This window comes from Pygocentrus nattereri, chromosome 4 (genome assembly GCF_015220715.1).
Source record: "Pygocentrus nattereri isolate fPygNat1 chromosome 4, fPygNat1.pri, whole genome shotgun sequence".
Taxonomy (NCBI): Eukaryota; Metazoa; Chordata; class Actinopteri; order Characiformes; family Serrasalmidae; genus Pygocentrus; species Pygocentrus nattereri.
Window position 1 is genome coordinate 46,429,738 of NC_051214.1, and position 25,046 is coordinate 46,454,783.

General features: G+C 40.5%; 1 protein-coding gene across 3 annotated transcripts in view; it reads left to right on the plus strand.

Moving 5' to 3' along the window:
• Positions 1–25,046, plus strand: part of fut8b (fucosyltransferase 8b (alpha (1,6) fucosyltransferase)) — a 227,427-nt gene that overhangs the window by 23,661 nt on the left and 178,720 nt on the right. Inside the window, exon 1 of one of the 3 annotated variants that reach the window (XM_037537578.1) lies at positions 23,898–24,018. The exons of the other annotated variants lie outside the window; for them this stretch is intronic. The gene's annotated coding sequence lies outside the window, so the exon portion shown is untranslated. Of the gene's footprint in view, positions 1–23,897; positions 24,019–25,046 lie in introns of those variants that run through there. 3 annotated transcript variants of the gene reach the window in all.

Genomic DNA, 25,046 nt, shown 5'->3' on the forward strand with positions numbered 1-25,046 from the left:
GTGGGTTTGGATAGTAAGTAAAATAGCTGTATTTGTGTTGTAGTCATGGTGCTCTCTGGTTTGTATCACCACCACTGTAAAGAAATCTGAGTCTCTACAATCAACCACTTCACACTAAACCACTCTGAATGACGCCGTTTACATCTCAAACAGTGAATTATGCAGCTATTTATAAAAACTGGTAGAAGTTCCCCAAAAATAAGCAGAATATAAATGGATTTAAAACCAAATGTTTTAAATCAGAACATTAAAATGAAAAGCATGGAGATGAGACGGGGAGTGTGGAGTCAGTACAACTTAGAAAATATGATTTCAGTGAATTATGGTACAGTTATGTTCCCTGCCTAAAGGTACTGGGATGTACCACTGAGGGTATCACCACAGTGGCAAGAGGGGTACTGCCCCAGTGACAGTGTTGTTCCTTTTTTCTGAGACTGAGAAAGCAACCTAACTACCAGGGGGGAGGTGTACATCTTATACATCATCATCTTTTTTTTTCTTCTCTAAATTACCTACATTGCACACAGATGTACGAAAAGTATCAAAAATTAATCAAAAGTTTGGGCACCCCTGTTAAAACGAATAATTTAGTGAAAAAAGTTAACACATTATTTACAGAGAACACGCTTCTGCCCATATTACAGCAAAATAAATTACTGTTTATAACTTGACTACTGATCATTAAGGGAGAAAAACCATAAGAAATAGGCTTTGCAAAAGTCATGGCACATTTTGTGTATATCCAGTATGTTAAATTTAAATAAGTTGAAATTGTGCATTATAGTTGGCGTTAAATGCCATATTTTTACAATATATTTCCTGTAGATATTTTCCTTTTTTGTTTGAAATGTTCAAAATTTTGCATTCAACTGTAGCTAAAATAGTAAAATAGTTAAAATAGCGTTTTCCACACGAGGGCTTTTTCAAACAGCTAAAGAAAGCTGTTCATACCAACGTTTGTTTAGAATCTGAGCATCACATTCTGGCTCTTGTTCACCCTCTATCTCGGTCAGGTGGTTCAGGTGTGCTTTGATTAGGGCTGGAGCTAAACCCAGCAGGCTGGGATGTTCTGGGTTCTGGTGTGCTAAATGTTTAAGAGAATTAACCAAATTGTCTGTGTTAAAACACAAAATAGTGACTCACTTCTATAGAGTCTTCCAAAAGGAAGCGCATCCTAGTTCTTCCGAATGTCCGTAGATTAAGTTCAGCCTCACGCTGTGTGTTTTTCCTAACCGTGCAGTTTGCTTTAACCTTCATCCTGGAATGCAGCTGACATGTAGAGCCTCTCTGATCACAGCAAACTGTTCTGCTGCGAGTTTTTCCTGAAGACCCACAAATCTGGAGGTGCCACTGCTGAGCTAATTAGTCATTTGGGCTTTGTTTCCAGAGTGAACACGACATAGGCTGCACATTTAGACTGCACGACTCGAACGTGTTGTTTTGGTTTTTCTCTCAAGGAACAATCTGACTAATTTAGGTTAATTTGCATTGCCCATGCTATCATCTAATTAACAATGTGACAACTATGAAAATTCACAGCTACAAATGCTGGCAAAAATGCTGACTCAGGCTTGTCATTATGGTGTTTTTTGCTTTGTTTGGTTTTGTTTTATACTTGGTTGAACTGTATTCTGCTGCATGTATTCTGCCAGAAACAGCCTCAGGTTAGGACTGGGTATCAAACTTCACTACCTTAGTATACTATATACTATAGTACTGAGTGAATTACTTCTGTAACTACACAGCATAGCAGGGCCCCATTCTGTCCTGTGACTCCTTTAAAGCAAATACATAAGGAGCCAGTCAAATTACCTCAAATGTGAGGGCTGATATTTGATTAGCTCATGACATTACAGACTGACTGCCAGACCAGTCTTGGGATTGAAGTTGGGACGTTTTGTAAAACATAAATAAAAACAGAATACGATGATTTGCAAATCCTTTTCAACCTATATTCAATTGAATACACTACAAAGACGAGATATTTAATGTTCAAACGGATAAACTTTGTTGTTTTTTGCAAATATTCACTCATTTTGAATTTGATGCCTGCAACATGTTCCAAAGAAGTTGGGACAGGGGCGTGTTTCCCACTGTGTTACATCACCTTTCCTTTTAACAACATTCAATAAGCGTTTGGGAACTGAGGACACTGATTGTTGAAGCTTTGTAGGTGGAATTCTTTCCCATTCTTGCTTGATGTACAACTTCAGCTGCTCAGCAGTCCGGGGTCTCCGCTGTCGTATTTTGTGCTTCATAATGCGCCACACATTTTCAATGGGAGACGGTCTGGACTGCAGGCAGGCCAGTCTAGTACCCGCACTCTTTTACTATGAAGCCACGCTGTTGTAACACGTGCAGAATGTGGTTTGGCGTCGTCTTGCTGAAATAAGCAGGACGTCCCTGAAAAAGACGTTGCTTGGATGGCAGCAGATGTTGCTCCAAAACCTGCATGTACCTTTCAGCATTAATGGTGCCTTCACAGATGTGCCAGTTACCCCTGCCATGGGCACTAACACCCCCCCACACCATCAGAGATGCTGGCTTTTGAACTTTGTGCTGAAAACAATCCAGACAGTCCTTTTCCTCTTTGGCCCGGAGGACACGACGTCCATGATTTCCAAAAACAATTTGAAATGTGGACGCGTCAGACCACAGGACACTTTTCCACTTTGCGTCAGTCCATCTCAGATGAGCTCGGCCCAGAGAAGCCGGCGGCGTTTCTGGGTGGTGTTGATATCTGGCTTCGCTTTGAATGGCAGAGTTTTAACTTGCACTTGTAGATGGAGCGACGAACTGAGTTCACTGACAGTGGTTTTCTGAAGTGTTCCTGAGCCCATGTGGGAATATCCGTTACAGAATGATGTGGGTTTTTAATGCAGCGCCGCCTGAGGGGTCGAAGGTCACGGGCATTCAGTGTTGGTTTTCTGCCTTGCCGCTTACTTGCAGAGATTTCTCCAGATTCTCTGAATCTTTTGATGATATTATGGACTGTAGATGATGAAATCCCTAAATTCCTTGCAGTTGCAGGTTGAGAAACGTTGTTCTTAAACTGTTGGACTATTTGCTCACGCAGTTGTTCACAAAGTGGTGAACCTCGCCCGTCCTTGCTTGTGAATGACTGAGCCTTTCAGGGATGCTCCCTTTATACCCAATCACGACACTCACCTGTTTCCAATTAACCTGTTCACCTGTGGAATGTTCCAAACAGGTGTTTTTTGAGCATTCCTCAACTTTCCCAGTCTTTTGTTGCCCCTGTCCCAACTTCTTTGGAACGTGCTGCAGGCATCAAATTCAAAATGAGTGAATATTTCCAAAAAACAATAAAGTTTATCAGTTTGAACATTAAATCTTGTCTTTGTAGTGGATCCAATTGAATATAGGTTGATAAGGATTTGCAAATCATCGTATGCTATTTTACACAACGTCCCAACTTCATTCGGAATTGGGGTTGTAGATGCTCATCATAGATCGCTCAATTTCAATGAAATATCTGTGAAATCCACCTGAACTTTGTCCACTAATATTCAAATATATCAAACCTAAAATTAATTGTAAAAGTAACCCCAATTCCAAACCTAAAAAAAAATGTAGCCCTAAAACTAACACTCTAAAACCCAAAATCTAAAGCCTAAAATCTCAACTTAAACATAAACCCAATCTTAAACCTAAACTTATCCTGAGCTTAATCTTAACCTAAAGCACAAACCCTAAGATATGTGGCCTCAAAACCTAAACTTTTAAACTCAACCCCAAAGCGAACATTCACTTGACCTCAGGCCAAAACCTAAACTATAAAACCTGGCTCTAACTTTAAACCTAAACTTAACTTAGACCTAAATTGAATACTCAGTCTAACCTGAGCATCAACCTCAACCTAAACCTTAAAACCTAACTTTGACTTTAACTGTAAGCCTAAAGCTAAACCCAAAATTTAGTTTAAGATAAGTTTAGAAGAACCTCAAACTTTATCCTATACCTAACCTAAAACATAAAATTAATCAAACCTAAACCAACCGCAATCCTAAAATGAATCTTTATCTCAAACCTACGGAACCTACTCCTAAATCTAGTCCAAAACCTAAAACTAAACTGGGTTTCACCAGAATGTGAATAATTCTTAGTAATCTGAGTGTTTGTAGTGAAGAATCCAAACTATTGTTAAACCAGGTTGCAGCATCAGGTCTGGGGAGCTGATGTTTGTCTCTCATGCACAGGCACCCAGACATTTAACCAGCCTGTTAAACAATGGATATTCACATTTATGTAGGCTGGACTGATGCCAAGATTAGGCCCAGTCTATACCTGACAAGTGACGGTTGTGACAGACATGACCATTTAGGGACAAACAAAAATAGGCTGAACAGAATGTTCTAGGTACAGTTACATTTCTTTCATGGCACAACACAATTCTCAGTATAATAGCACATAGCACAGCAGTACATGCCCTCAGTAGATAAGCTAAACGGGACCGTCAAATTGAAATGTGCTGCTTATCTTCTCTATTTCTCTGTTACAGCAGATGCAAACACTGAAGGACATTTTCGCTCGATGATCTGAGTCAGGTGTGCTGGAGTGACACTGGGACAGAGAAGTGCTGCTGTGTGCTTTTCTCTAAGAAAGACTCTCATCTGCACTCTTAAAATAAAACTGCAGAAAAGCAGTGCTGTAGAAGAACCACTGCTGGAGCTTTTTAATGAATAGTTTTTTACCATTTTTGTAGAACTTTTTAAAAAGTTTCTAAAACCTCCACATTATTTAAAGGTTCAAAACCAGTTAAAGAACCATACATTGAAGAAGCATTTAGGAACTTTTATTTTTAAGTCTGTCTTAAACAACCCAGTCAGAACTCTCACTGAATTTCAGATGGACGTCAGATGGACTGTTTAAGGTAAATATTTAGTCAAGACCACAGCAGCATTGTGACTACTGGCCGGCAGGACGTTAGGGAACCGGCCCTGTGACTGGTTCGAACCCCAGAGCCGACAGTACATCCTTGAGCAAGGCACCTAACCCCCAACTGCTTCCCCTTGCGCTGCGGATAGGGCTGCCCACCGCTCCGGGCAAGTGTGCTCACTGCCCCTTAGTGTGTGTGTATTCACTAGTGTGCATCTGTTGTTTCACTCCACGGATGGGTTAAAGGCGGAGGTGAAATTTTCCCGTTGTGGGACTAATAAGGGCCACTTAATCACAGTGTCAAACTTGGTGTGTTCTTAAGGAGAAAAGAAGATGGCAATGCTTACAGTCACTTTGTGAGATCTTTGGTAGTCAGGCCATTTGTTGCTGTGAGCAGAGTCATGTTTGGTCAAATTAAGACTGTAAGGCCTGTTTGACCATTGGGAAGATGCTGGATTGGGGCAAGTGGTCACCCACACTCCTATAATAATTCAGTCCTAAATCCTGAACAGTGAGGTTCATCTACACTCTTAAAAAGATGGATCTTTTGGGGTTCTTTAATAGAGTGCAGTGCAGTTTCTCACTGCAGATTCAACGTATCAGGAAACCAGCTGGAATGATTATAAAGTCCATTAGTTTCCAAATTATCGATGTTCGTCTTAAATCTTTCTCTTTGCCTTTTTGTTAGCTACTTGCTAGGTGAGGCTGCATTGCTATGCCAACCTTAAGGGTTAAAGGGTGAATGAGCAGTTAGGCACCAGTGTTTAAGACCATTTATTGTTAAAACAGTGTTAGAACCATCAGCAGAGCTTATATATATATTATATATTATTTTAGTTTTACCTACTATTGTAATTCTGCTGTGGAGCCGCAACAGGGTGGTAAAAGAGCAGCTGAAACGGTTCAAAAACAGCTGCCTCAAAATCCATTTTGCTCAAACCCAGCTTGCAACACGTTTTTACTAGGTATTTAGTGTTCTTAATGGATTTGTATAGGTGTCAGGAGCTGTGTTAGAGCAAATGTGTGGATGGGCTGGTGGTCCCTGAGGACCGGTTCAAGAACCATGGATCTACATGCTAATGACTATGAACTGCGGCTCACATTAGTGTTTCAAGCATTGTCACAGCATAACAGTGGATACGCACTTGTGCATGCAAAATTGAAATTTCTCCCCAGTCTCACTCCACCCAACTGAAATTCTCACTCCAGTCACCTCACCATGGCAGTAGAACAGCAGGCTCCCTAATGAACCGTTAGGCTGCGGCAGAGGAAAAGTTTCACTGTCTCTGCTCAGGGTTTCCCAGAGTGTAACACTGTGTCTAAAGAACTTCGGCAAGGTAATTTTGTAGTCGTCCTTTCTAGAGAATTAATAAACTCTTTGTAAAGTAGCAGTAGTGAAGCACCTGAATACGTTGAAGTGAATATGTTGTAGATGTTCTGTTGCTACATTAAGGTGATGTATCGTTAATGTTAGTCATTATGTAAAACTTAGTCTTACTCAACCTTAATCCAAAACCTAATCCTAACCTTAACTGTACCCTAAACCCAAAACCTAATCCTAACCCTCTCTCTGGCCCCATTCCAAACCCTCACCTTAATCTCAACCCAAAATCTAATCCTAACCCTTAACCTGGCTCTAATCCTAGAAACAGTTTTCCAACAAATAAATAAACAAATAAAAGGAGATTCACTCCCAGACGGAGGGACTGGAAGGCCCGACGGCTTGGCTTAACAAGCGGTGGCCCGTGCATTACCATTGATCTTCCTATCTAACCACGGCGGTCTGATGATCGTTGATGGGGGAAGTCATTGTATGTTCCCTAACCTAACCTTAACGTCAACCCAAAACCTAATCCTTACCCTCTCATCTAAAATGACCACTCAAAATAAAGCATCACTGACATTTCTCATAGTTTAAGTATCTCAGTTGGCCATATGAGTTACAAAATTATGAATATTTGATGTAATCAGTAATGCATTGGTTTCAGGCAAATAAAAATAAACAAGAGAGCAGTAAATGCACAAAACTTGGCACGAATAGAGCAGTGCTGGGTAATGTTTGTTTATTTGTTAGATGTGGTTTGTTTGCGGACTGGGCACTTGTGCTTATATTTTCATGCCCTGTAAGCTTTGCAACCTGTCCAGGGTGTATCCTGCCTTCTGCCCGATGACCGCTGGGATAGGCTCCAGCACCCCCACCCCCCTACCCCCACCCCCCCGTGACCCAGAGGGAGAAGCAGCTTAGAAAATGGATGGATGGATGGATGGATGGATGGATGTAAGCTTTGCTTGACTCCACATGTTTCTGTATAACTGTAGACCATTGTGATTTGTGTCATCGTGCACAAAAATGCTGAATATCACTTTGTGTCATTAAAACGTAGCATTTGCTGCTAATAAAGATAGCACGGAAGCAAGATAAAGCCAATCAGCAGATTAAGCTGCTTTATGCTTGGAGTTCAATCTTTGCATACAATGAAGAAAAAAGACAAATCCAGTTAATTGCCGTCATTTATGTGACAATTAATCCTGCGCTAAAATTTCTTGATCGTGTGTTTAATACATCAAGTCAACTCAAAGTTTATTCACATAACGGTTTTTACACCAGGCATTATCACAAAACAGCTTTACAGAAAAATCCGGGTCTGAGCCCCTATGAGCGTCACCAATGGCAACAGTGGCAAGGAAAAACTCCCTAAGAGCAAGAGGAAGGTACCTTGGTAGGAAGCAAGACTCAAACCCACCCTCCTCTGGTCGACACCGGGTGGCAAACAATAACAGAAGAGCAATATGTGCAGAGAATAAGGTTTGACCATCAGTATGACTAGATATGGAAAAGGGGAATAGCAGGAGAAGCAAATGCAAGCTTAAACATATTGCAAGACAAATTGGAATATGAGATATGATCACTGTATGATATTCTGTTCCTGTGTCGAGCCCTGACAGAAACCAAGTGATGGTTACACATTCACCCCATCTGGCTGCTGTAATAATCTCGTCTCAAAGACCTGAGTGAATTCTGTCAGTGGTCTTGTGATGACTAGTCAATTTTAATGCAGCTTTCCAATTATGTCCATGGCCCAGTTCTGCTGTGTGTTTGCCAGCAGCATAGGCCATTAATTCCTGCAGGCCACTTACTCAGCTACTGGCAAAGGCGCTTCTTGGACTGAAGGCAAGATGCTTTCAGTGTCACTCAGTCTTTTTTCTGTTGGCTTTTTTGGTGTGTTTTTTTTTTTTTTTTTTTTTTGGTGGGGCGATTTTGTCACATGAGCCACTTTCCTTTTTTCATTTGGCCTGACTACATCAACATAATGAGCACGGGCAGCCGACGCCAACCATGGCTTCCAAATCAAGATATCAAGAACAAGCCCATTTGGTTGGATGTGTTTTCAGTACCACATTGATAAGTTATCTCTTATAAATGTCCCAATTATAAGTCATTGCCTGATATTACATATTGTCACTGTCCAAAGAAAAACAGGTATCTCCAAAATAGTAACTTAACAGGAGAGGGCAAAACACTCCTACCTTTCACTGTAAGTTAATGTAAAGAGATTGTATTACATGTGATTTTAGGGCATTTCTGTTCGTTCATTTCTCATGAAATTGTCACACGATGTAAAGGACAGCTTGTGTGTTGAAATGATGTAGAAAAATAAACATGGACAAAAATGGGTATACATGGTTTTCTTTGGACAGCGACGATATCTAGACATCCAGCCTGCACATGGTAGATAACCTATGGGCACCAACGTCATCACCACATTGATTGGGGTCGGTGTTATGTAGTGGATAACACGTCGGCCTTCGACGGTGTACACTGGGGTTCTATCCCCACCTGGGCAAGCGCCCTTCACTATACCAATATGAGTCCTTGAGCACGACTCCTAACACTGCATATGCCTACCTGTGTAAAATGACCAAGTTGCTCTGGATAAGAGAGCCTGCCAAATATTATTAATGTAAATGTGATGTAAAGAGGGTGGTGGCAACCAGTGTGATGTCAATTGAAACCTATTCATAGTTAATTGCTGCCCAGTAGCACTTTGTGCTTGTGGACTTATTGCAGATTCAAATCCCAGGGGTGCTGCTGATGTGTTATTGGCTGACACCGATAACGAGTCACTCATATCAAATCAACTGAAATATGCTGTATATATCAACTTAAACACAGTATAATAGGGAATTTGGTGATTCCTGAAATCTGCAGTTCATATGCAGTATATATCAGGTAGTGTACAGCATAGATCAATTCATGTACAGTACATATTAGTTTATTCACTGTACATATAAGAGTACAGCACTGCTCTGCTGTTTCTTTTCCTTCCCCCAAGGCAAATCTGCTTTTACCAGAAACTGACAGAGACACGTGCCTCACTTAAAACACCCTTCAAGATGCAGTGCTTGTTTTTTTTATGGAATTGCAGGCATGGATCTATGTGTACACTAACAAAAAAACTTGACCCCTTTGACCCTTTTTGACATTGGATGCTCCCGACTCATGCCAACTCTGAGCTGGTTTGATGCTTATTAGGTTCCGTGCATGCAGTGCAGCATCTTGGTCTGTTTACATGCATGTTACTGAAGACAGAACGAGGACAAAGTCATTAGATTAATTTTTCAGTTGAGGAGCAGGCAGAGCTTCAGGCCCAGATGGCTTTCTGGTGAAGTTTTAAAAGAAAAACCTTTGAAAAATGTCTGATGAGCCCCATCGCAGACACGTTTAGGGGAGAAAAACTCCCTGGAAGTTAATGCATTTCTAAATGAAATGAAACAGTCATTAGTAGCCATTTTCAGACCAATCTGATAATACATTCTGACAGATTTAGCCAGCCGAAACCTGGAAGTGCTCTGTCTCTATAAAGGAAAGGATGCAATTATTCACAGCATGGTTTCTGTCTACATTTCAGCAACGGTTAAGAGACAAATGTGGAAAAACATGGGTGGTATTCACCCAGCAAAATAAAAACGAAATGCTGTATGTTTAGAGTTACAGATCATGCTGTAAGAGAGTCATTTGTCAGAATTACTTGAAATTGAAACTGAAGCATGGCTCTCATATGTAATGATCCCCCCCCCTCCCCTTTTAGCTGTGCCGTTTACCCATTCAGTAAACATTTATGCAGAACATATGTATTTAAACCCTGTGTACTGATTAAAATGTTAAAATATTCAAGCACACGTTACATTTATTCATGCAATGCACAAATATATTCAGTCCATATGCCCGAAAGACAGATACCCTAGCTAGAACATAGACCTGCATGGCTTGTCAGCAAAAACCTTGTATCTCTGTTTTTCTTTTTTTTTTACTTTTATTGCATAATTTGAAAACCTTTTGCATTGTAGTAAAACTGCATAATGAACAGACTAATAGAAATGTACCAAAATGACCTGGAAAAATATTTTTAAATTGACTTCCATTAGAAGTTAAGGAGGCGGCACGGTGGTGTGGTGGGTAGCGCTGTCGCCTCACAGCGAGGAGGGCCTGGGTTCGATTCCCCGGCCGGGTGAACAGGGTCCTCTCTGTGTGGAGTTTGCATGTTCTCCCCGTGTCTGCGTGGGTTTCCTCCGGGTTCTCCGGTTTCCTCCCACAGTCCAAAGACATGCAGTCAGGCCAATTGGACATGCTACATTGCCCCTAGGTGTGAGTGTCTGTCTGTCTGTCTGTCTGCCCTGCGATGGACTGGCGACCTGTCCAGGGTGTATCCTGCCTTCTGCCCGAAGACTGCTGGGATAGGCTCCAGCACCCCCCCCCCCGGCGACCCTGATGGAGAAGCGGCTTAGAAAATGGATGGATGGATGGATGGATAGAAGTTAAGGATGTTTTTTCCTCTGTAAGGTCACCATTTTTGAGATGAGGTTTTGCTGCAAAAATTACAATGTGTTGTATTTTGGGTGCTGGTATGCTGGTCAACCAGTATCACTATGTTGGGTGATCAGCTAAACCAGTACTAGACCAGCATAAACCAGCATGAAATAATTACATTTTCTTCTGTTTCTCATTAAAGACGTCTTAAGAAATTATGAATATCTAACATTATTAACATACTTGGTAGCGTTCCATTTCTAATTTCCAGCGGCGGTCCTTCACTGTTTGACCCAGGCCTTCAGTTAGGGCCATGCATATCTCAAACATGAGGAAAAACACCTCTAAGTGAAAGCTCATTCCTGCTAGCGCCTCTAGTAGTGTACTAATACTCAGCTAAGGGCAATTCACATGACCATTTTTGTGGCCGTTCTAAAGCAGTTAAAGCTTGTGGAGGCTTTTTATATGAGCTCCTCCCCCAGTCAAGCTCAGAATCAGTCTTGGATGCGGCCTTAAGCGTGCGGGACGAGGGTTGTGCAGTACTGTACTTAATCTACTAAGAAAACGTGAATGAGTTAGTGGCCTTCACCTTATTCTCCTTGAAGGCCAGTCTCAGGAGAAGCCGTGTCTCCTGAGACCGTTTGAAACCACCCGTTTTGCCTGTTGATCGAGAGCAGAGATACGTTGTTTTTGTGTTTTTCATTTTTCAGTCTGAAACCTGATGCTGTGGTGTGTTGAGTCTGAACTGTACACCGTACAGTAAGGCAGCTTTTGTACAGGTGTGAAATAATAAATGTGGTTTCAGTGTAAAATGTTCAGTTATGTTTACGTTGGGGATCCCAATATAGTTTGCATACAATAAATTAACGAATAAACAACTTTTTTGGTAGTAAATGGTTTTTTACTGTCTCTTGGGGCTGTAACTGCACTGACTTCATTAACCATCACCAGACAGGCCTATTATTTATGTATGTATGTATGTGTGCTGTGATATCCTAAGCAGATATCCGTTTATGAGCTTTTACAGACACTCAGATGTCAGAATTAGTCAGAAAGCATCCTTCTTCTTCAGGACAAGTGTGAAAACGGCCTAATAATGGTGTGTATGTTTATTATAGAGTGCGGCAGATGGTGTGTTTAAGGCTTTATTTGGGGAGTTTAGTGTGTCTTTGGAGGAGCTAACGCGAGCTTTATCCTGATCCTCAACCCAGATACGACTTCACCGTGTGAATCATTATCATCCCAAAAAAACATCTCAAAGAACTGAGAACTGAATCTCTGATTTTACTACAATCATATGATATCAATTTGGTATGATTCAGAATTATTTTCAAAAATATGCTGAATTCATAAATATAGTAGTGGACTTAGTCAACCTGTTTAAAAACATATTTCTCATCTTAATTTTAAAGTAATTTTATCGTGTAAAATTAGCGAAGAATTCCCTTGATCAAATACATTTAAAAAGTCAAAAGTTAAGGGACGCAAAATCTGACATTTTTTTATGTGCATATCTGTCGATGCTGATAGATAAACATCTATAAAATGTACAAATTCAGACTAAATCAATCTGGATTTGCATTACAGAGAAATAACATTTATTTTTGTAGGGATAAAAAAAGCACTAAACAATACGTATATAATACATCGTTAGTATCAGTTTGAAACTTCAGTCCAATCTAAACGTTTGCTGCCTATTTTTTTTAAACAATAATCTGCTGATATGATTCTGATATCATACTAGAAATAGGTTAAAGTATCTGGTAATATTTCATTATGATACATATTTACTAGATAATATTTTACAGTGTATAGATATAAAAGTGTGTATACGTTATGGAATATTGTTACAATTAATTATTTTCCTTTATACAATACTGTAGAAACAGCATGAGTCTCCAAAACCAGAGCTCAAAACAGTCAAATAATAAAATAATCATAACTGAAACCAGACGAGAAGCCGAAAACGCAACCAAACTTTAAGACTGAACTTCTATTGCTGCAGATTTCTTTGTAGAGCTGATCATGAGTCGTCTGAAAAGAATGGATGGATAGTGAAAAAAATATTATATTGAGTTGTAGAGCCTTTTTGGTGTAGTTTCCTTATGCTGAACCATGAATAACTGCTCGTTCTGACTGGACATTAAATAAAATGAAGGGAGTTTTTTATTTATAGGAATTTATAAGATTTTTGTAATATTTTAAAAAGTAATCAGTATTTTATAGTTAATTGTTATGAATGCATTTCTACCCTCCTGGTCACCACCATGGTGCTCTGGTTGTCATTATCTTCTCATACTCGGGCATATAGTGGTCTGTATTGACCCCATTGACGTGTGCAGGTTCTTTAGAGCAGATGACCTGCGAGCGTTCTGAGAACACACTGTGTGGGTCTGTATTACACACCAGGCCAAGTGTGTGAGGCTGAATGACATTTTGAAGTGGCTCAGGATGGTGTGTGTGTGTCTGTGTGTGATTGCTGAGTGTGACTGACAGCTGATATAATTAGGTCTGAGTGGGAACACCTGCGATTTGCAAGATTGCAGTCATTTGGTAAAAGTCAACAGTGCATCATCTTTGTAATCTGCTGAAAGTCTTGACTTTCTTCTGCTAAATAAATGATGCTCCACTCCTGGATGAAAAATAATGAAGCAGAAGAACCTTAAAGTGGTAATTTGGCCAAAAATTTAATTTTATATATATATGTATATATATGTTTATGTGTGTGTGTGTGTGTGTGTATATATATATATATATATATATATATATATGTATGTATATATATATATATATAATGTATGTGTGTGTATATGTATAGTTTGAATGCCTACATAAGGAAATCTGGGTCTGAGCAGATTTTCCATGGGGAAAATGAATGGCATTTTCAAGCAGGGTACGTTTTGTTGTAGACAGGGATGGGTACAGAGCCGACAGGTCAGGACCGTAACATTGATAAGCTCCTAAACAAACGGTGCTACTGTCTGTATGTTTATAATGTTAATTAATTCTCCATAGCAGGCATTTTTAAATGGTTGGTACTAGGGGTGGGAATCTTTAGGCCCCTCATGATTCAATTCGAATACGATTCAGAGGCTGCGATGGGATTATAAAATGATTACATTTACAGTATTTGGCTGACACTCTTATCCAGAGCCTTACAATTTGATCATTTTTTACACAGGTAGGCGAAGGCGGTGTTAGGAGTCTTGCCCAAGGACCCTTATTGGTATAGTGTAGATTCAATTTTAAGACCGGAAATATCCAAGCGTGCTATAAGGCATGTAGTTAGCAGCAAGCTAATTTGTGGGTTGGGTTATAAGCTTTCCTTACCTGGGGGCAGTCGTGGGCTGGAGGTTAGGGATCCAGCCTTGTGACCGGAAGGTCGCCGGTTCGATCCCCAGAGCCGACAGCACATGACTGAGGTGTCCTTGAGCAAGACACCCAACCCCCAACTGCTCCCCGGGCGCTGTGGATTGGGCTGCCCACCGCTCTGGGCAAGTGTGCTCACTGCCCCCTAGTGTGTGTGTGTGTGTGTGTGTGTGTGTGTGTGTGTGTGTGTGTGTGTGTGTGTGTGTGTGTGTGTGTGTGCGCTCACTAGAGTGTATGTGGTGTTTCACTTCACAGATGGGTTAAATGCAGAGGTGAAATTTCCCTGTTGTGGGACTAATAAGGGAATCTTAATCTTAAAGCTATATTAACCTTTTAGCTCCTAAAAAGCAAAGTCAGACTCCAGACACGTCTTGGCTGATGTACTGCATTTGAGGCAAGAGGGGAAACTCTCACTTAAAGTAAGTTTGCTAGAGGATTTGGCTGTATAAAGTTCCACTTCCCTTCTGGTAAACTGTCTCTCCACAATGTCTCAAGAACTGATTGGCTTTTCGTATTGAGCTGTAATATCTGTGCGAAAAGAGCGTCTGCCTAAAGTGGCCCAACGCGTAATGTTCATCATGCTTGGCAAGTGGCCGAGGAGTGGCGAGGCAATTTCAGCGCAATTTAGCAACCTCCAAAAAAAAGGCTTTTAAAACCCAGATCCAGTGCCGGACGAGTAAATGGAAGCTGCTGAGCCACTCAGTGCAGTGATGGGTTCAAGATGACTCGAATTGAAGGAGCAATGACATGGGGCTTTGTGATTTTTTTTTTTCCATGGTCATAAGTGACCAACCTCAAACATGAGCATTCATCACAAAAAGCAAAGTGTCATACATATAATACTGTTCAAAAGTTTGGAATGTTTTCAGTAGCTTAAACTGCTTTTGGGCAGTCGTGGGCTGGAGGTTGGGGAACTGGCGCTGTGACCGGAAGGTTGCTGGTTCGATCCCCAGCACTGACAGTCCATGACTGAGGTGTCCTTGAGCAAGACACCTAACCCCCAATTGCTCCCTGGGCACCGTGGATAGGGCTGCCCACCGCTCCGGGAAAGTGTGCTCACTGCCCCCTAGCGTGTGTGTGTTCACTAGTGTGTATGTGGTGTTTCACTTCACGGATGGGTTAAATGCGGAGGTGGAATTTCCCCGTTTGTGGGATTTAAAAAAAAAAGAAAAAAGTATCACTTAATTAACTTAATGTGTAACACTGTGCTAATATGTTCCTATATTCTCTGTGTTTTACATTCTCTATGTTATGTTATATTCTTTATGTTTAACATAATAGGTTCTCTATGTTTTAAACAGTTTTTAGAAAGCTGGAAAAAGCATACATTTTAAATGATGAATAGAGCTGTAGATTATTCCGTAATCATTCAGAAAGCTGTATAGCATCAAGTATGAACTTATGGAGCACTTTAGAAGCTGCTTCGCCCCTCACAGTTCCTGAAATGTATTACAGTTTGTCAGAATGACTGTGTGGATCATATAAAGATTGTAGCGTGCTTTTAATTCAACAATAGAAGCCATATCATCCCCTACACATCCTCTAGTGTATTATAATCTGTCAGAATGAATATGTGGATCAAGTAAACATTATACGATTTGATTTTAGTTGTTTATTTTTTCATTTATTAGAGCTGGGGATGCTTCCCCACTGGCTACTGATGAGATTGTGTTTTATTTTCTTTCGGGTCATTAGCCATTCGCCTCAGTTCAAACCCAATACTTATATTTAAACGGTGCTCTTCAGCCACCGTTCGCTTCTCTGTTGATGTCGCCATGTTCTCGAACCCTCGTCGGCACGCAATGAACCTCGGGATATGTTGGCTGGTGAAGGATGCGCCAGATGGACCCTTCGTTGCCGTGGAAAAGAGAGACACATTTCTCGGCCGCATATGAAGGAGCCTTCGAAATAGGACTGCCTGATTGCCGCAACACAATCAGCCTTCAAATGCAGCTGCCAGAATGATTATATGGATCAGGTAAACGTTATAGAGTGCTTTTACATCAAACAATAGAAGCTGTATCGCCCCCTACACTTCTTGTAGTGTATTACAATATGTCAGAATGAATGTATGGAGCAGATAAACCTGATAGAGTGCTTTTACATCAAACACTAGAAGCCATGTCGCCCCCTATACCTTGTATAGTGCTTGAGGTTTGCTTCTTTTGCTACAGGACTTATGTAAAAACATTAGTAGCGGCTACGGTAAGCATTTAAAATGCAGAGCAGTGGGCTTCCAGGACTATGGTTGGAAAACAATAGAAGCTATATCGCCCAAGCGCTTCCTGTAGTGTGTTACTGTCTGTCAGAATGGCTGCATATGAACATTAAAGATCAGGGCTGACCCAGAAGACTACCCTATCCCCGTCTCCTGACCCTGTGAATAAACATATTTTTTGTTTCTGTTTCAAAGTTGTGTTTGTGAAGTATTTTGGAAAAATTTGTGTTAAATTAGTGTTTAAAAACTCAATTTGAAGTATACCTCCCTTCTGTGTTTGTAAGTAGTTTGTGTTTTAGACAGTGGTGGACAGTAACTAAGTAAATGTAATTAGTTTCTGTACTTAAGTTGTTTTTTGGTGTATCTGTACTTAAGTTTTTCTATTCTGGGCGACTTTTTCCTTTCACTCCACTACATTTCAGAGTCTAATATCCGACTTTTTCCTCCTACATTTTGAGAAATCTGTCGTTCCTTTTGGTTTCTGTGTATAAAAACGTAACATGACAAAACGAAAGAAGCGCAAAGCCAGAGCACCAATCAGGGCCCAGCGGTCACTTTGTTTAGAGCTGGTTTTGACCTGTTGGTCATACGGACCCAGTGCAGCACGCGGTTCAACGTCAGCGCAGCAGCGTAAAACTTTGGGAGAGTCTGTTCAACATAAATGATGAACTAACCTAACTTTGTGTAAATAGAGCACAATATAGAAATATGTCCACATATGCAGTCGAGACTGACGCGGCTTTTTTCTGAATTTCTACAAACACCATTTCATTTTATAGTAAATGAGTTTGGGCTGGTTTATGTTTATGAACAGACGCCTACAGATCAACATAGTAAAGGAGCTCATCTGTGATCCTGAGTTTAAAGCCAGTTTTTATTCAACTTAAACTTGGAACTAAGTTGTAAATAAACCTGAAACTGAAACTTTGCTTGTGTGTAAAAAGTGATTTCAGAGCCACTCGGTTCTCCCTGATGGAAACTGTTTACCTTCAGTGTTTTGTGCTTCTGATCATTTTAATAGACGTCAGCGTCACTAATTAATGACGTTCTATTAAAAGACTGGTTTACCAAGAGAGACGCTGGAGGACTTTCACCTGAAATGAGTTCATGAAGCCAGTCTGGTTATAAAAATGATAACAGGACATCAGAGCCAGAATTACTGTTTTAGTACTTTTACTTTATACTTAAGTACATTTGAAGGTAAATACTTTAGTACTTTTACTCAGGTTGAGGTCTAAAGGGAGGAACTTCTACTGTTACTGGAGTGATATTTTACCTTGGGGGTCTCGACTTTAACTCAAGTACATGATTTGTGTACTTCATCCACCTCTGGTTTTAGAGCATTATAAGCCATTCTTTAAATGAAAACAGAAGCCATATCGCTACACACGCTTCCAGTAGTGTTACAGTCTGAATGACTGTGTAGTTCATATCATCGCTTTTGAGCCTTTAAGAAAAGTTTGGACTTTTTTTTTCATAATTGACATCAATACAAGGTAGAAATATGCTCTAGCGTGTATGTGTAGCTGGGTTTGTCTGGCCCCTATGGGGGTCCTCTGTTTCCCTCTGAATGCTGCCTCTGTGAAGGAAGGGTATTTGATACCAGGTTGTGTGGGGGGTCCCCACTGAGTGACCCCTCACTGCGAAACACAAAATGTTTGGTGAATAACAGGGCACTCGCAGCAGTGTTATTTACCCCATACAGCTGTATGACGAAAAAGAACTTTGAAGATAAAAGGTGACATTTTTACACTTTCAGGTGGTGTGTTAGAGACTCCTTCAATGCCTGGTGGGGTTCAGTGGACTGGATATGGTTTACACACTCAGTGTCCACCTAACTTATAGAGTTGTATGCAAAATTTCAAACATCTCTGGCTAAATAATGTTTTGTTGATTTTCTAAATTAAGATTAAGTGACCCTTATTAGTCCCACAACGGGGAAATTTCACCTCCGCATTTAACCCATCCATGAAGTGAAACACCACATACACACTAGTGAGCACACACACACTAGGGGGCAGTGAACACACTTGCCCGGAGCAGTGGGCAGCCCAATCCACAGCGCCCGGGGAGCAGTTGGGGGTTAGGTGTCTTGCTCAAGGACACCTCAGTCATGTGCTGTCGGCTCTGGGGATCGAACCGGTGACCTTCCGGTCACGAGGCTGGTTCCCTAACCTCCAGCCCACGACTGCCCCGAATGAGCATATTCAAACATTTTTGGCCCAATCCCAATTCTTATTTTTACCCCTACCCCTTGTTTTTGAGTGTCACCTTGCTTCTTACAAGGGGTAGTGGTTGAAGTCTTCCTCTTTAAATTGGGAAATTAAATTAAAGAGAGCATTACTTCATTAGCAGGCTACCAGCGGTGCTCTGTAGGCAACCCTGCCAGTCTGCAGTGATAGCAGAGGAGGGTAAAGAGGGCTTTAGTTACATTTAGGGCATCATATGCCTTCAAGGGGCCCCTTTGCCCTACCACTCAATCTCAACAGAAATTGGGAAACCCTATGCCTAGACGTGAACACACAAAGCAGAGGGGTAAGGGCTAGCTTGTAGGGGCGAGGGGTGAAATGTGATTGGGCCTAAATGAGGCATTTTTCTGCTAATGTTGTGCACGTTTTCTGTTTACTTGCTGAGTTTTCAATCACTCTGTTATATTGAGCAAATAATATGTTATTGTGTGTTAATGTGCAGAAGTTCTTTGTAGAGTATATTTTAACCCATTGTCACCTACAAGCATATCTTTTGACCTCTACTTCATTCATAACTGGTCAGTTTCTGACCACAGGGGCGCTGTTGTCCAAATGTTATTTAGGGGTGGTCCATCGTCAGCACAGCAGTGAGACTGATATGGTGGTGGTAATGGTACTTTGAGTGGTGCTAAATGTCTGGCAGCAAAGTTTCCAGTAGAAAACTCTTGCTTATTGTATTTCTGTAACCGGAATTACTTAAAAACATTACATTTCAGATTTCATCGCTATGGTTCACTCTCCAGACCATGTAGTGAAGCTTTAGGTACTTGTGCTACTTGGAAGTATAAATGCTGTTTTAAAGGAAATTTTTTTTTCATTATATTGATTGTTTTGCTGGATATGTCTGTAAATTGACAGTGAAATAAGCATTTAGTACGTCCAATTATCTGTTTTGTAACAGTTGAGTTGCTGGAGCCTATCCCAGCAGTCATTGGGCGGAAGGCAGGATTCACCCTGGACAGGTCGCCAGTGCATCGCAGGGCTGGTGAAGAACAAACACTCAAAAATGAAAATAAAAGAAAATAAAAACAGACTTTGGCAAAATAACGTTTGAGTGCAAGCTTACCTTTTTAGGAGACAGCGCTGGTGTTGCTCAAAAACACAGCAGCATGCAGCGGAACACACCTTAATGCATAAAAACAGCTGGTAGCTTTTCATGTAACAGAAATGGCCTCCTCAGAGGAGCAGAGGAGCTCTGAGCTAACAGAGCTAAAAGGTGTCCTACAGAAAACTAGTGGTCTACAGAAAACCAATGGAATTGTGATTCAGACTAGCGAAGTAGCTCTTAAATACTTTCACTTAACTGTGCACATCAAACGGTTAACTGAGCACTCGAGTAGCTGTGCAGATCCTATTATGAATAGTGATATATTGAGATAATAAACAATACATTGATGTCTTGTCTTGTATGAGCTTCATATGTAATGTAAAAAGGTAAAGAAAACTACACTTGAATAATCAACAGCAAATGGCTTTTCTTTTTTTTACATTCACATTTTATTGCTGTTATTTTTATCGTGGCATTTTTCAGTGTTTTACCTGCTATTTTCCATATTCTTAAAAAAAACAGAGAGTACTGCTGACAAAAAAAAAAGAATGGTTTCTGTTAGCCTAGTGCTAGTCTGGTGCTGGTTTAGCTGGTCATCCAGCATGGTCATGCATCCAGTATGGTCATGCTAGTTGACCAGCATACCAGCATCCAAAACACAACACAAGCTTTTTTTTTCTGGTGACCAACAATGCTGGCCTAGGCTGTTTTATTTTGCATGATAGGCTGATTTTGGTCCACCACCCAAATCTGTGAGGTCAGGAACTGACCAGTGTTGATGCACTGGAGGACGGCTAACACCAACTGTGCATCAACAGATGAGCTACGCTCTCTAACTCTACACCAGCAAGGAGGAGCTCCAAGAGAGGGGCTTCTGATAAAGTGCCTGGGGAGTGGATATCATCTGTGGTTTCCTTTTTCTTTTATGTCTTTTGGCCTGTTGGACAGGTGGACAACTGCCAGACAGAAACAGAATGGCCAGAGAGGTCAGTGAATGGGTCATCAGAACAAAGCACCGGGGAGATAAAAGAGCAGGACATCAATGGCCATGTGTGTTATTACTCCAGCCTGTGTGGAGGTGTGTGTGCAGTGTGTTGAGGCTCAGAGGGGTTTCTGAAGCTCATGCTGACCTTTGTCTAATGCTGCTGGCAATCCACTGTGTGTTAGTGCTGGTACAATCCTATTCAAAAGTTTGGGCACCTCTGGTCAAATTCCATGTTTTGTTGATTTTCTAAGTGAAGGTAACACACCCTCTACAGAGACACACTTCTGCACCTTTTAATACACAATTACTGTTTATTTACTGAATTTAACAGAAATTGTGGCCCACGCAAAAGTTATAGCAGATTTTATGTTTAGTTTTTTTTTTTTTTAAGATGTTTAACTCAATAAATAGCCTAAATATACCAAAATTATGCCCAGTAATTTATAGCAGAAAATGCCATATGTAAGTGTGTTCTCTGAGGAGGTGATGATTTACTTTCTCTTAGAAAATCAGCAAAACATTAGACTAGGTACATTAGATGAATATCATAGATTTTAACACGTCATTGTAGAGACTTTAAAAAACTGACTGTGACATTTTTTTATCATTTTCAGATGAAAAATTTTAGTTGAAAATTTGGTGCATCCCTAGCATTTTATATACACTATACTTCCAAAAGTATTCACTCAACCATCCAAATCATTGAATTCAGGTGTTCCAATCACTTCCATGGCCACAGGTGTATAAAACCAAGCACCTACGCATGCAGGCTGCTTCTACATCATGAAATTTCCTCACTACTAAATATTCCACAGTGCACTGTCAGTGGGATTATACCAAAGTGGAGGCGATTGGGAACGACAGCAACTCAGCCACGAAGTGGTCGGCCATGTAAAATGACAGAGCGGGGTCAGCGGATGCTGAGGGGCATAGTGCGCAGAGGTCACCGACTTTCTGCAGAGTCAATCTCTACAGACCTCCAAACTTCATGTGGCCTTCAGATCAGCTCAAGAACAGCGTAGAGAGCTTCATGGAATGGGTTTTCAAGGCCGAGCAGCTGCATCCAAGCCGCAGGGCAAAGCATCTAATGCAGTGGTGTAAAGTGCCGCCACTGGACTCTAGAGCAGTGGAGACGTGTTCTCTGGAGTGACCAATTATACTTTTCCGTCTGGCAATACGATGGACAAGTCTGGGTTTGGTGGTTGATAGGAGACGGTACTTGTCTGACTGCATTGTGCCAAGTGTAAAGTTTGGTGGAGGGGGGATCATGGTGTGGGGTTGTTTTTCAGGAGTTGGGCTCGGCCCCTTAGTTCCAGTGAAAGGAACTCTTAAAGCTTCAGCACCAAGAGATTTGGACAATTTCATGCTCCCAACTTTGTGGGAAGTTTTGGGACGGTCCCTTCCTGTTCCAGGATGCCTGTGCACAAGTGCACAAAGCAAGACCCATAAAGACATGGATGAGCCAGTTTGGTGTAGAAGAACTTGACTGGCCTGACCTCAACCCAATAGAACACCTTTGGGATGAATTAGAGTGGAAACTGTGAGCCAGGCTTTCTTGTCCAACATCAGTGTCTGACCTCACAAATGCGCTTCTGGAAGAACGGACAAAAATTCCCATAAACACACTCCTAACCCTTGTGGAAAGCCTTCCCAGTTGAAGCTGTTATAGCTGCAAAGGGTGGGCCAACATCATATTAAGACCTATGGATTATAATTTCATATGCATGCATGCATTTTTATATATTTTATTCAGAGAAAATAAGAAAAATTGTGAAAAATTCAGAAGAGAAAAGAAAGAAAAAAAGAGAAAACAGAAGTTAGAAAAGAGAAGAGGAAATTACAGAAGAGAATAGAAACTTAGAAAAGAGAAGAGTCATATAAACACCTCCATCTTAATCTGTAATTATATGTATTCAATTGGATTGGCAAATGTCTTTGCGTATAAACATGCACAAGAGAAGAGAATGGGTAGAAACATGAAGAGAAGAGAGGAGAAGAGAAAAGAGAAGTGTAGAGAAGAGAAAAGAAGAGAAGAGAAGGTTAGAGAAGAGAAGAGTAGAGAAAAGTAGAGAAGAGAAGAGAAGGTTAGAGAAGAGAAAAGAAGAGAAGAGAATAGAAGAGAAGGTTAGAGAAGAGTAGAGTAGAGAAAAGTAGAGAAGAGAAGAGAAGGTTAGAGAAGAGTAGAGTAGAGGAGAAGAGAGAAGAGAACAGAAAAAAGAAGAGAAGAGAAGAGAAGGTTAGAGAAGAGAAAAGAAGAGAAGAGAAGGTTAGAGAAGAGAAGAGTAGAGAAAAGTAGAGAAGAGAAGAGAAGGTTAGAGAAGAGTAGAGTAGAGGAGAAGAGAGAAGAGAACAGAAAAAAGAAGAGAAGAGAAGAGAAGGTTAGAGAAGAGAAAAGTAGAGAAGAGAATAGAAGAGAAGGTTAGAGAAGAGTAGAGTAGAGAAGAGAGAGGAGAAGAGAGAAGAGAAGAGAAAAAAGAAGAGAAGAGAAGAGAATGGTTAGAAACAACTCTTTTAAATTCAGTCTTTTAAACAGCTACATCTACCTACTACCTACTATCTATCAACAAACCTGATAACACCTGCTAGGCTGGGCATTCAGCCGATGTTCCACTGAGCCTTTCAGCAGAAAGCTGACTGTGTCACTATAATAGAGCGCAGGGCATTTAGTGGCTTCTTCATGATGAGAATGCAGTGTGTAAAACTCTGTCTGCCTCAGGTTTGTTTGTGCAGGTATTTTCACAGAGCGGCTTCATGGAGAACACGGCCCAGACGCCTAATGAGCGAACCGAGTGTGACCATGACATTTCTGCCTCAAATTAAACACACTGCACTCACCAAACGATAACTCCTCAGTAAAGGTCAGGTTATAACCTCAACTATGATTTCTGACCCCAAATACCCACATTAAAATCCTCTGTAATTCACACAGATTCACTAGAGTGTAATACGCTGCCAAAGTATGCACTTTATTTCTCATAATTCTCTAAAAGATGATGTTCAAATATTTATATATATATATATATATATATATATATATATATATATATATATATATATATATATATATATATAAATTTTTTTATATTATCTAATATCTACTGCATATATATATATATATATATATATATATATATATATATATATATATATATATATATATGTAACATGCAGTAGATATTAGATAATTGGGACTGGTTGTAATTCATTAATTACAGGAAATTCTCATCAGAATTGTGGCAGAAAGATAAAACTGACTGAGACCACGACCTGCATATTTATGTGAATGATGCTGGCTGTTGTGTTCATTGCAGACCTCAGGAAGCCTTCAGTGAGGACTGTGTACAAGGTGTGGCTCAAGCTGGAGGCCATGTGACGGCTGTTTTAATTATGCAGAAATGGATCCTTTGGTTGGCGGTAATTTTGAACCACAGAGCTGACATTGAGGTAAACAACTGTTTACGTACTAAAGAGAAGCTAGTTTACGTCCTTTCACCTCAAATTCAGGGAATTCCAATTCCCAGAAGCCCTTGGGCTGATTAGGCCCAACCCGGCACACCCGCGGACTCCTCTACTTAAGGCTGTGCCTTTTTCCCGCGTTTTTTTTTTTATTTCCAATTCGTTGAGATGCTTTGCCCACGTCTGATGGCTCAGCAGTAACTCCTCAGACCCCCGGTTTGAGCCTGGCTCTGAGTCACCTCAACTCCAACATGCACGGTCACTAATTTCACACTCCATCACCTCAAATTCGTTCACAAACCTTTCTCATGGGCTTTCCTCTCTGCACTGGGGTCCGCCTCCCTGCCGTCCCGTCACAGTCACTGTCCAACAGGAAAAAAAAAAAAAAACATGTATCTCCAAAATGGCAGCTTTTATAGAATAAGGGCCTGGATTCACGCAAATGTCTTAAAAAAGAAAATGTTATTTAACTGCAGTCTTAAGAAAAAATGAAGAAAAATTGCTATTTTTCAACAACGACTGAAGAAATCTCTTTTTTTTGCCTTAATTTTATTCTTAAGAGTAATTCTGAGAACAAGTGGATTTCTTGAAAACATTGTTCTCAACGGTTTCTTGACCTCACAACAGCCACAAACTAGTCTAAAGCTGTAAAAGCCGATAAGGTAAGCAAATAAATTGATCCCACTCAGATACTGCCTCCGCTACTCCTGCTACTCCATCTCACAGTTATCATATTTCCTCCGTCACCTCTGCTTCTTGTTTGCTATTCTTTTTTAAACACTTGGTTTGAAAAGTTGGCAAAACTTCACAAAGAGTTGTTACAAACAGACGAGTGTTTATACACAGGAGTAAATGAGATACAGGTGACAAGGTGAAAAAAATGTTGTTGAACATTAATTAAATATATAAAGCTATTCATATTCTTAAATAATCAAATAATCATTTAACCAATTAATATTTATTTTAACATGATGCACTATTATTGTTTTTATTTATATTTATAATGCTGATTATTT